The 13,823-nt window shown below is 34.4% G+C and overlaps 1 protein-coding gene across 1 annotated transcript in view; it reads left to right on the top strand.

The window, feature by feature from the left end:
* Window positions 1-13,823, top strand: part of LRP1B (LDL receptor related protein 1B) — a 1,956,425-nt gene that overhangs the window by 1,587,993 nt on the left and 354,609 nt on the right. The window lies entirely within an intron of this gene.

Genomic DNA, 13,823 nt, shown 5'->3' on the forward strand with positions numbered 1-13,823 from the left:
GCCCAACTGCAAAACTCATTTGTTTTTGTTAAAACCAACTTTCTTTTTTCTTCTTGATGGGCTAAGCTTTCTTTTTCTATCATTTCCTTTCTCATTGCTTTAGAAAACTTCCTTTAGACAGTTTTCTTAGGAAAAGTCAATTGGCTGGTGGCAAAATAATCTAATTTTATTTCATTGGAGTGATTTTCCCCTTGTAATGAAAGGATATTTTCACTTGGTGTAGCTTTCTCTTCTCTTTTACACTGAAAACTATTGGGCTATTTTATCTGTCTTCCATGATATATGGTAATATAGACACTGTCTTCCCTATTGTTTTTCCCTACATGTATTTTATCATTTTTCTCTAGCTGCTATAGCAGTCATCAAGAATACTAATAACAATACATGCTGGCAAGGATATTGGAAAATAGAAACCTTTACAGAACATTCATGGTACTCTAAATTAGTGCAACCACTATGGAAATCAGTATGAAGCTTCCTCAAGAGACTAGGAAGGGAACAACCCTTGACTCAGTCATACACTCCTTGGCACTTTCCAAAGGAATTGAAGTCAGATTATTACATGTTTATACAGTTCACAATAATCAAATGGTGAAACTAGCTTAGGTGTCCATTAACAGATGAATCATAAAACTAGTATATATACACAATGGGATTTTACTCCACCATAGGAAAAACGAAATGAGGAAGGAAAATTGATGGAATTATAGAATATTATGCTAAGTGATATCAGCCAGTCTTAGAAAGTCAAAGGTTGTATATTTTCTCTCATATGTGGAAATTAAAGTTAGAGTAAAAATAAAAAGCAAAAGGACTTCTGTCAATTGAGGACAGAAACCAGTAAAATAGTGGAAGGAGATTGGGAGAGGTAGGTGGGGAAGAAAATACAAGGTTTGGGTAATGGAACAGATCAAATAATGTTATATCCATACATGGAAGTATCACTGTCAATCTCACTAACATGTATAAGGAAGAGGGAGAAGGACAGAATATGGATCCACTGAGTGATGAGGACATGCATTTATGTTTCATTTTGAATCTCATTATAATGTATAGTTATATGTACCAATAAAGGTATAAAGAGATGTGCTTCTTACCTCTAGTTTTCAGAAGTCCTTCATGTTCATTTTTAATTGACAAATAATGAGTGTTTATATATTGAAGTTACAAAGTGATATTTTGAAATACATACACACACATAATGGGAAGATTAAGTCATACTAGCATTAACACCATATACATTTGTGATTTTTATAATACAGTAGATGTCAATAGCTTATTCCTTCCAACTAGAATTTTGTACCCTCTAATCAATGTGTCCTCATTCTTTACCCCTATTCTAAACCCCCAGCCTTTGGTAACCACTATTGTTTACCTTACTTTTATAAATTTTACTTTTATAAATTTAACTTAGATTCCACATATAAGTGAGATTATAAAATAACTGTCTTTTTCCCCATGAGCTAATTTTACTTAATACAATATCTTTCAGATTTATCCATCTTAATGCAAATGGCAGAATACCATACATTGAATTATGATATGATTTAGAATGCACATTGGTGATGTGTTATTAGCTTTTTGAATATGTATGTCTCTTGCCAGATTTGGGAAGTTTTCCATTTATTTTTCAATACTTTGTCAACCCTTATTTTCCCCTCATAAGTGTCTTTTATACCAGTGTTAAATATTTTCTTATAGCCCCATGCATCACTGAAGGTCTACTTAGGGTTTTTCATCTATTTTCTCTCTGTTGTTTAAATTGGGCATTTTTCTGTGATTTTCATCTTCCAAATTGCTGTTGTTTTTTTCTTTTCTCTATAGTCAGCTGTTGAGGCCAACCACTGAGCATTTTATTCTAGTTATTATACTTTTCATTTCTAAAAATTCCATTTGCTTCTGTTTATATCTTCCATTTCTTTCCTGAGAATTTAAATTTCTCTCAGCCTTCAAGTTTTAAACTTGATTCCAATGTTCTTGTAACTGCTCATTAAAGCATGTTAATCAAGGCCGCTTTAAAGTCTTTGTCATATTAAAAAACAACACATTTTTTTTTTAAGATGGGGACTAGCTATACTGCATAGATTGATGTGTAACTTCTGAGTTCAAGTGACCCTCCTGCCTCAGCCTCCTGAGTTCTGGGCCCACAAACATGTGCCATCATTTTTCTTGCTTTTGTCAGGTAACTGTCATACTTTTTCATCTTGCTTTTAGCACTTACTGGTTGTAGTAATTTTATTCTTTGAAATCTTCTTGGTTCTTAGTCTGATGAATGCTGGTAAATTGAACTTTGACACACTCGTGTGAGACCACATCTTATTTAAAATTGAATCAATTCTCTTTCTCTGACACTACCCTAGAAGGTAAAGTTGAGGGGTGTTATCATTGCTATAGAGGTTGCAGTCCAGGTCCCTTTCTCAGCCTCTGCTGAAATCTGAGATAGGACTGAGACCCTCCTGAATTTGGGAATGTAGGATGAATTTAGGATCCCACCTGGTCTCCACATTGTCACTGTGATGGATAATGGCAAAAGTCCTGGCTCTGCACTGTGATACATCTGACATTCATCCAGGCAAGAAGAGTGCACTCTGTTATCACAAAAGGGTGTAAGTCTAAGCTCCTCCCTACTTGATCCTTGCTCTTGTAGGTGTAGAGTCAGTAATTTTGTGTATGCATGTGTGATGTTTGGCTGGTCAGCTGAAGTAGGTTACTTATTTTCTTAAAGTTTTCTGCCTTTCTGGTTTGTCTCTCTTTTTATTTTTGGCTGGAATAAGCAAGATTATTTTGTTTGTGCCTGTTGGTATTTCTCTAATGCCATCTTAATCAGTTACAAGTCTGAGCTAGATAAGATGGATAAGATAGAATAAAACAGCGTTTTTGATCCCAAGCTCAATTACTGGGTTGCCTACTGGAATGTCAGATGTAGTACAGTGCAGAGCCAGAACTTTTGCCATTTCATTTTGTATTTCATTTCCAGGGGTGCAGGTTAGCAGTACTTAAGGAGAGGTATCAATAAAATGTCACTCTGTTTTTCCATAAGCAGAAGTTGGCATGCTCATGCATTTCTTAAAACTCAGAATAGATAGATAAAAGGAAATTCCTATGTGTATTATTTATGAAAAGTTTTAATAATATATACACTGATTTTGTTCTATACATCCTTAAAGCAGCATGTCTATATATTTCCAATGGATATAAATTGAAATAAGACTTACTAAAGCTCACACAATGTGGCATGATATACTAGAGCTTTAAGAAACAGAAACACAGGCCTTCCTCCAAAGAAATATAGAGGCTGGAGTCCAATCCCCATTACCAAATTTGAAATACATTTGGTAAATATAATGTATGGATGTGATAAAATGGTAAAAATAAGTTCATATGAATATGTGACTTTGTTAAATATAGTTGCTTAAATGAACATAAAAAGGAATGAAAAATACCCTAAATATTACATTAGATGACACTGTTTCAAATCTTATCTGTGATTCTAAAATTCTATGGGATTATGAACAAATAAATTAATTTGAATCTCAGATTCAAAATTTTTGCTAGCTTTCATATTATCTTCAAGTCTTCAGTAACTAAAAAAAACAAGATGCTGATGTTTTACATAAACAATAACAGAATCATAAAAAATAAATTATGGACATAGTCTTAGCAGTGAACTAGAGCCTACTGACTTTCAGGGAGCATTATGATATGGCATAAATTAGCTTAAAGTATGCAAATAGATATGAATTTAAAACTTAGATCCAATATCTATTGTTTAGGGAGCTTGGGATATTTAGTTTTTCTGTTTTAGATTCTTTTTCTGTAAAACATAATTAAGTATTTTCTGGCTCATAAAATATATATGTATATATATAATATGTGTGTGTATGTATGTATATATATATATATATATATATATATATATATATATATATATAATTTTGCAGTAGTATGGATTAAATCCAAGAACATTCTACATCTGAACTACACCACCAACCCTATTTTTTTTTCATATTTATTTTTAATTGGTGCACTATATTCATACATCATAGTGGGATACATACTTTTGTAGACATACATGCACACATTGCCCAGTCAGCCCCCACCCAATCCCCACCCCGTTCTCTCCCTATCCGCCCCTCCTATGCTTGGCTTAGTAGTTGACATCTAGTATTATAGCAATTTATCCAAAATTAAAAATGATAATCTCACATAACAGTTTCATTTGTCTGATACCAAGCTTTTGATGACTTAAAGATAACAGTTCAATATTTCTTTTTGCTTTCTTTCTTACCAGAGAATCTATTTTTTTCTATTTTTTAGGTGAAACTATCATATATTTATATATTTATTTTTCAGAAAAAAAAATCTATCCTAATATGGAATATGGACTCTAGGTACCCACATCGATCTTGAAAAAGAACAAAGCTAGAAGATATATATTTTCTGATTTCAAACCATATAAAGCTACAATAATTGAAACAGTGTAGTACTATTCTAAAGGCAGATATATAAACCATTGGAGTTAAATAAAAGCCTAGACCTAAATTCTTCCCTATATTGTCGTTATTTTTGACAAGGTTTCCACGAACATTTGGTGGTAGAAATAATAATCTTTTAACTAAATATTGTTGAAAAATAATAATTACATGGAAAAGAATAAAATTGGACCCTTACCTAATCCCATATACAAATATTAACTCAAAATAGATAAAAGACCTAAATATAAATCTTAAGACTATAAACTTTTAGGAGAAAATCTGGGTCATAAAACCTCACAACATTGAAATTGGCAGTGATTTCTTGGTTATGATTTCAATGGCACAGGCAACAGAAGAGTATACAAACTCCCTAAAAAATAAAAAACATATTGTATATCCAAAGACAATGTAAACAGAGTTAACAGTTACTAATAGAATGGGATAAAATATTTCCAAATGCTATATCTGAAGGTATATTAATATTCCAACTAGAAATACTAAAAATTAACAACAATAAAGGCAAACAATACCCTTTAGAGATAGGTAACAGACTAACATAAATAATGAATCTCCACAGATAACCAATCTTAGTTGTCTGTTGGAAAATCTTGTTTCTCTAGTTCTGATGTGTGTTACCTATTTCTTCTTTGTAGTTAATCTCTTTGAGTATTTTCTCTAGCGCTGGTTTTGAAGACATAAATTCCTTCAGTTTCTGTTTGTCATGGAAGCTTCTTATTTCTCCATCTAATTTGATAGAAAGTTTTGCTGGGTAGGAAATTTTTGGCTGGAAGTTGTTTTCTTTCAGAGTTTGGAATATGTTACTCCAAGCCCTTCTGGCTCTCATAACTTGGTTTGGGAAGTCTGGAGTGATTCTAATTGGTTTGCCTCTGAATGTCACTTGGCCCTTTGCTTTTGTTGCCTTTAACATTCTCTGCTTGGCTTCCACATTGGTCATTTTTACAATTATGTGGCGTGGGGATCCTCTTCTCCGATCCTGTCTAAAGGGAGTTCTATAAGTTTCCTGGACCTGCGTATCGACCTCTTGCTCTATGTCTGGAAAATTTTCTGCTATTACTTCCTTGAAGAGATTGTTGATCCCTTTGGTTTCACTTTCTTTTCCCTCCTCTATTCCAATTATTCTTAGGTTAGCTCTATTAAAATGGGCCCATATTTCTTCAATATCAGATTCCTGCTGTCAGATATTTTTTCCTAGATTAGAAACTATGCGTTCATTTTTGGAATGATCATCTTCTAAGAGCGAGATTCTGTTCTCCATGTGTTCTAATCGGTTGTTTGTGCTTTGAATTGAGGCCTTTACTTCATTAATTGCATCCTTTATCTCTTTTTGGCTCTCTCTGAGTTCTTTTCGAAGCACCTCTATTATTTCTACAGTTATTTTCCTGATTTGATCTTCTAGAAATCTCTGATTTTCTGTTTTATCGGGTTCTGATGTTGTGGGGTTGTGAGCATTCATTGCTCCAGTATTATTCCTCTTTCCCATGATTTCGGAAGTTTGTGCCTTCTCTGGGTTCTTCCCTTGGGTCACTATGACTTCACTTAAGGTGCTCTGGATCTTGATTCTGTGGTATCTCAGACCCCACTACTCCTTTACTGGGTTGTATCACAGAGTCTCCGACCCAGAGAGTCGATACAGGCTGCTTTAGACCGTGGGGGGTGCCAGGTTGCATGTTCTCCTATGGTGTGATATCACTGCCACCGCCCCTCTCCCACTGGGTCAAGTCCCAGTGAGTACAGTACTGGAATTTCTCCACTGTGGCCCGCAATTAGACTCACTGTTCTTGAGTACGCAGATGTAGCTGTAGTGAATTAGTTGCTGCTGCCGCCGGTGGCAATATGGCGCCGCTGCTATGCCCTCGGCTGTTGGGTTGGCGTTTTTTTTTTTTTCTTGGTTTTGATTTCCACTCTGAATCCCTGCAGCGTGTGCTGAGCTCAGACACTGGGAGCTTTAGATGTCCTCTGCGCCGAGAAATCCCGCCTGGCTGTTCCGCAGCGGCTCCCCTCGGCTTGCTGTAGCCGTCCCGTGAATTCGCCAGCAGTATGGCGCTGCTGCCGCGTCTGCCACGTCCTCGGGCGTGAGGATCTCCTCTGTGGCTCTGTTCTCAGTCTGCTTTCTCTCTGGAGCCTGGTGATTTTTTTTGTTTCTCTGGTGATGTTGTTTTCTGGCTTTGAAAGGCGCTGATTTTGTGGTAATGGATATTTGTTGTTAGCGGGGCTCTTAAGCCCCGCTTTTCTCGGTCGCCATCTTCCCGGAAGTCCCCCTATTTTTATTCTTTATTTTGAAACAGGGTCATCCTGTTGTCTCAGCCTCTCAAGTACTAGGATTACAAGTATGTGTCACTACTCCCAACTCTCATAAATATATTTTGAAGAGTTAAAATTACTATTGTGTGTGGCCTGGTATCTGAAAGTAGTTTAAAAAATGGTAGTTCTCCTATATCCTGCTCTAAATTATGAAAAATTTAAAATAAGACATTTAAAATATAACTATATTTATTGACACATACAATTTTGCATGAACATAAATTTTAGTTAAAACAAATTATAAATTGCCTCATTGTTTCTTTTGTATAATCATAACAGCTGAAAGAAATAATGTTTTTTTTTAATTTTGAATTAGCTGAATTAAGTACCTCAAAGTCTGATATATTGCTATACCCAGTAAATATTTGCTAAAGCAAAGGGTAAGTGAATAAATAAATAAGAAATATAAGATTTTTCATGAATGAAAAGAATAAATAAACAGCTTTTTCATACAAGACCGAAATAAAAGCTCAGCTATTTCAAAGCCCTCAGCCAACCAAGGTAATTTCCTGAAGTTAGTAAGGCTGATATCCCTATTTGGAAAGATAAGAATGATATTGAAATAGGACTAATGGTATTTATTTCCAACACAAGCTTTTTGATATAAACCCACATACATTTCAGTGATGGTTCAGCTTGGTTAGTCTTGCTAATTAAAGGATTACTGAATCTGGACTCTCAAAAGAGATGTGTTCCTGGACAAGAATAATGGTCAGTATCCAGGGCAACTAGTGTATTCACCCAGAAAATAATCGGTGTCCATTGAGCATGAGATACTGATACTGATAGATTGATTTAATATTGCTTAGAAGCTTTCAGTTTGTTAAGCATCAGACAGAATTTTAAAAAGGCCAGCATCTATGTGTACTACCTATTATATTATAAAAATCCATATACAAGGATTTAAAAAGTCAGATAAAGAATATCATTTTCATGCATATATGTAACATGTATATGTAGATATATAAACATATTTATATCTACATATAGCAATATGTAGGAATACACACATTTGTTTTATATTAATTTTACTCACAAACTGAACAGAATTAGTACACAAATAAGTTTAAAATATCTTCTTTTTTTGTGGTGGTACTGGGGGTGGAACCCAGGGGCTTTCTACCTCTGGGCTATATTCCCAGACCTACTTTATATAATTTTTTGGAAACAGGGGCTCACTAAGTTGCTGAGAGCCTCACTAAGTAGCTGAGGCTGGCTTCAAACCTGTGTGACCCTCCTGTCTCAGCCTCCCAAGCGTGGGGATTACAAGCGTGCGCCACCACACCCAGCTAAAACATCTTCTTTTCTGATATAAATCATTAGGTAAGGGGAAGGTAGGAAATTAAATTTTCCATTTTTGAATTTAAGAACTTTTGAAATACCTTAATAAGTTATTTCACTCTGAATTCCAAATTCATTTTGTAAAGTTTGCAAGTTGATTTTAGTGTATATCTTATTAATTTGACAATCAAGATAACTAATATGAAATCTTTTAAGCTTGAAACAGTACCCTCTTTTTTTGACTTGAAGAACATTTATAATTCCAGCAAAGTGATAATTAGTTATTATTTAAACAAATATTAACTAATTTATAATAAAATCTCGAGTACAATGTAAGTGTAACTAATTAATGGAAGCATAAATTTATTCTTGAACTGCCTAGCAAAACATTAAGGTCTACCTGTTAACTTGACAGTATTTTGTTTTAGTATAAAGAAACAAAGCTTTAAAGCAGAAAAAATAAAGGGTTCTGTACCCCTTATATTTAAAATACTATCCTAAGTTTGGTGTGGTTGTGCAATATTGTAATGCCAGTATTTGGGAGGATGAGGTAGGAGGACCGAGAGTTCAAGACTAGCCTCCACAACTTAGTGAGACTCTCAGCAATATAACAAGACTCTTTAAATAAATAAATAAAGCCGGGCGTGGTGGTGCATGATTGTAATCCCCGCACTTGGAAGGCAGAGACAGGAGGATCAAACAAGTTCAAAGCCAGCCGCGCTAGCTTAAGAGAACCTGTTTCCAAATAAAAAAAAAATATAAAATAGGTCTGGGATTGTAGCCCGGAGGTAGAAGGGCTTCCAGGAAACCCAGTACTACCATAAATAAATAAATAAATAAATAAATAAATAAATAAATAAAGCTGGAGGTATAGTTTAGAAGTATATTACCCTTGGGTTTAAGTCCGAGGACCTCAAAAATATATCATAACGAAACATTTCATTTATATAAGTTTTCAAAGTACAAAAACTTTAATGAAAATTAAAATGATATTCTAATTAGAGTTAGGTAAAATCTCAGGGTAATTTTGAGTTGCATCTTTCTAATTGCTAATGATATTGAACATTTTTTCATACATTTATTATACATTTGATTTTCTTTTGTAAAGTGTCTATTTAGTTCACTTGCCCATTTTTGATTGGGTTATTTGTTTTTATTAGCTTTGAGTTTCTTAAGTTCTCTGCATATTCTAGAGACTAAAAAATGGCAATTATTCAAAACACAAACAACAAATGCTGGCAAGGATGTGGAGAAGTGGGAACTCTAAAACACTGTTGATGGGATTACAAATTAGTGCAATCACTTTGGAAAACAGTATAGAGGATTCTCAGAAAAATGAGTAATAACCTACCATATGATCCAGCAATATCACTTCTAGGTATCTACCCAAAAGAGTCAGCTTTCTTAAAGCACTTTTTTTTTTTTTTTTTCGGGTCTGGGGATGGAACCCAGGGACATTTGACCTCCGAGCTACACACCCTGCCCTATTTTTTATTCTTTATTTTGAAACTGGGTCTCACTGAGTTGCAGAGGGCCTCACTAAGTAGCTGAGGCTTTCCGTGAACCGCGATCCTCCAGGTCTCAGCCTCCCGAATGCTGGGATTACAAACATATGCCACCACGCCCGGCTTTAAAGAACTTCTTAAACCTATTCTTAAAGCTCTTTCATTTCTTTAATTGAAGAAGTTTTCAATGTATCACTAGTACATATTTAACATATTTAACACCCATGACACTTACTAAATGACAATGCACTAATAAAATAATTAAAAAATTAAAATGTCAAACTGTTTATACTAGTGCATATTAATAAAACATAAAATTGCTGAGTATCAATATATAAAATAGATTTATAATTTTCAATTAGATTGTAAATACTAAAAGAACAAGTAATATTTAAAACTAAAGGAAGCCAGTAAGTTGCCTGAGTTGAGTTATTCTATAATTGTAAAAGGTCAAGAAATAATAAAAAAAAGAGGAAACTGTAAATAATGTGAAATAAAGGTCTAAATTAGAGAGGAGTAAACTAAACAACTCTACAGATATTAAAGGGAAAACTACTAAAAACTAGTCTCCTAAAGGCCTTACCTCTTAACATTTTCATTTTGGTAGTTAATTTTCAAAAACTAAATCTTGAGGGATATTCAGGCCATATATATAACACTATAAATATGTCAAAAACAAAAGAGAGCATGATTGTCTTAATTTGCCAATGATAAATCAGAAGAGATAAAAGAGCTTTGTTTTGTTTTTTAACATAAAATAGTACACTAACACCCCATGAGAGTAAGATAACAGCAATTCCTGAACCCCTCTGAGAATAAATAAATCAAGATTCCTTGGTGAAACATGAGTCCAATTTTTGAAAAATCATCTAGTGACTTTTATGAACAGTCAAAATTGAGGTTCATCATAATAGGCTACTGTTAATTTAAAGGAGAATTTAATCAGGCTGTAGTCCAAATCATATTAAATGAAAATATGAGGTTTTAAAGTTACAATATGGGAAGAACAGGTGTAATAGAGTAAAACTATGTGTGCCAACATATTTGCTCACCTGATTCAAAGTTTTTTGGAGACTGTGCTTAAAAATCATTATAAACATGGCATTCCTTGATTCATTTGGGTATTGTGGTGCATGCCTACCATCCCATAATTTGAGAGATTGAGACATGCAGAAAGTGAAGGGGAAAAAGAGAATTCTGGGGAACATTTAGTAAAAACAAGTATTTAATTTTAACTCGATAGCTTTTTTCTTGGTTTGAGACCAGCATGCAATAACTTAGCAAAGTTGTCTTTCAAAAATTAAAAATAAAATAGAAACGGATGGGAGTGTATCTCACTGAGTATAATCACCAGTACCAAACAAAATACAATTAATGACCACCTATTCCTAAAGCTCTTTCAATTCCTTAATTGAAGGAGATAGTTTCCAATGTATCACTAGTACATATTTTATACCAGTGACACTTAACTAAATGAAAGATGATGGGCAAAAAGAAGAGAGAAAGTGAAGGGGAAAAAGAGAATTCTGGGGAACATTTAGTAAATGTGAGTATTTAATTTTAACTTGATAACTTTTTTCTTAGCCTCATGATACATATTTTAAAGTACTATTATGTTTCTTGTGACTGATAGACTTACACTTATGGCAGTATAGCAATGAGTCAATTTAAAGAACAATTCAAAATCTATGAGAGTACAAATTGTCTTTGCATGGGGGGAGCTGTGAAAACATTTATCTCAGTATAGATTTGTTTAAAAAAAAAAGGCCCAAGTCAGGAACTTGTGTTCTTCTTAAATATTGTGATGCAATCTCAGAAAGCAGTTGTGAATCAAAAGCAGAATGTGATGTGCAGGAGAGAGTACGTAGGAGAGGCGAGCTGTAGAGCTGATATGTCTAGCTGTATGCAATCTATTATTTTACCTGCTAAGATCATCTTCACTGAAGCCATAGACGGTATTGCACTGTAGGTTGGCCCATGGTAGATTAGTGTCCAGAAATGGAAATGCGTATTTCTGTTGAGTCTTTTCTCTTATTCAAAGACTTGACTCATAGGTCATTCGTTTTCTGCATACTTCTAGGCTTTAAGTGGCAGGAGCCAAGCAGGTCCAGTGTCTGTGTCTGAGGGCAAGCCATCCTGGCAAGTGTTAAGAGGCTCTAGACACATCTAGGCATGCATGGAAAGCACTGTGTCCACATGAGATTGGTCAGCAGTCAGCTTTTGCAGAACAATGGCTTTGATCTCCAGACCTAGATGTGGTTGAGAGGATCCTAGGTATTATGTTAGCCGTGCCTAATACAACAGTACTCATGTGACTAAAGATGAGGAGATGCTACCTTGACAAAGGCTGCTTGTTAAGCACCAGGGACAAAATCACACTGTGTTTATTCTGATATTTCATTTATAATTTGAAAAACTGTATTCTTGTAAATTTGATCTGTTTCATTAAAGAGTTTTAATACTAGAAACTATTTTTGGGGTCTCTAGCTATTTTAATCTGCCTTTCACGTAATCATCACCCTAGTAGCTATTAGTATTATTAGTAGTAGCATTTTAATTTTATTAGTGAATTAGAGGTTATTAGTGAACTTAAAATTACTTAGATGGTAGCCAGGTGTGGTGGCTCATGCTTGTAATCCCTGCATTTGGGAGGCTGAGACAGGAGGATCACACAGGTTCAAAGCCAGCCTCAGCTACTTAGTGAGGCTTTCAGCAATGTAGTGTGACCCTGTTTCCGAATAAAAAATTAAATAGGTCTGAGAGTATAGTCCAGAGGTAGAAAGCCTCTGGGTTCCACCCCAAGGACCACATACACACACACCAAAAAAAAAAAAAAATTACTTAGGTGGTGAGTGGTAGAGTCCAAAATCACATGATAGTTATAGGACAAAAAGGCTCAAATTCTTTCATTTCACTAGTCCATGATCTTTTGAAAAGCCAATAGTCTTTAATACGTGTTATCTTTTTCCCAGTTTTGTCATTAAGAAAGATATTTTTAAGTGTGCTTTAAATGTATCTGTCTTGTTCTTAGATTTGAAAATAAACTCTGTAGACCTAAGATTATGAGAATTTTTTACTTAACAAACAAGTGTTTCTATAACTTTAATGTGCACATGAAAAACTGAGGTCTTGTAAATATGCAAATTCTTACTCAGTAAGTCTAATTTGAAGCCCAAGATCATGTATTCTTTTTTTTTTTTTTTTTGCGGGTCTGGGGATGGAACCCAGGGGCATTCGACCTCTAAGCCATACCCCCTTCCCTACTTATATTCTCTGTTTTGAAACTGGGTCTCACTGATTTGTAGAGGGCCTCACAAATCATGTATTCTTAAGAAGTTCTCATATGTTTAATAGCAAATGTAGTATTAACTACAAAATGCTTTATTAAATTACAAATATCTAAGTACTTGAATATATGCAATATCTATGCACACATATAACATATAATGTAAATAGTGAGGTGGTTCTCAAACATTTTGTGGCAATGAGATATTTAAAACATTAATTTCCATAATCTGGCCACCAAGAGGAAATAGTGGTATAGTCAAGGAGATTGAGGGATGGCTATGAAGAGCAGGCTTTGTCTACAAAATCCATGTTGTCAAGCAGGCCCATATTTTTGCTGGGGGTTTAACTCAGGGGAGTTCTAAATCCAAACGACATCATCCCAATCTCTTTTAATTTTGAAATAGGTTCTCATTAAGTTGCTGAGGAACTCAGTAAATAACTGAGGCTGGCCTGGAACCTGTGATCCTCCTGTCTCAGCCTCCCAAGTCCAGGGATTATAGGCATGCACCATCATGCTTAGCCAGGTCTAGTTTTTTGATATGACAGTCTGAGTTAATAAAATTACATCAATAATTGTCTATATGATGAAAGGAAAAATAACTTAATGATCAATAATTATCACATAGTAGTACTTCATAAGAAAATAGTTTAGCCCTTGAAATAATAATAAAAATTCTTCTCTAGGCATAGTGGTTTACACTTGTAATTCCAACATTTGGGAAGTGAAAACTAGAGGTTCACTATTTGTGGACAACTTCAACTTTTAGCGAGGACCTTAGAAACTCAGTGAGACCCTATGTCAAAAATAAAAAGACTAAAATAAATAAATATATAAACTAGGGCTGGGGGTGTAGCTTGCAGGTACAGTGCCCCTGGGTTCTATCTCCGGTACTGCCAAAAAAAAAAATCTTGAATTTTAGGAATTAAAATTTTAATAAATGATATACTCAAG

Source organism: Muscardinus avellanarius (assembly GCF_963383645.1).
Source record: "Muscardinus avellanarius genome assembly, chromosome: 2".
NCBI lineage: Eukaryota > Metazoa > Chordata > Mammalia > Rodentia > Gliridae > Muscardinus > Muscardinus avellanarius.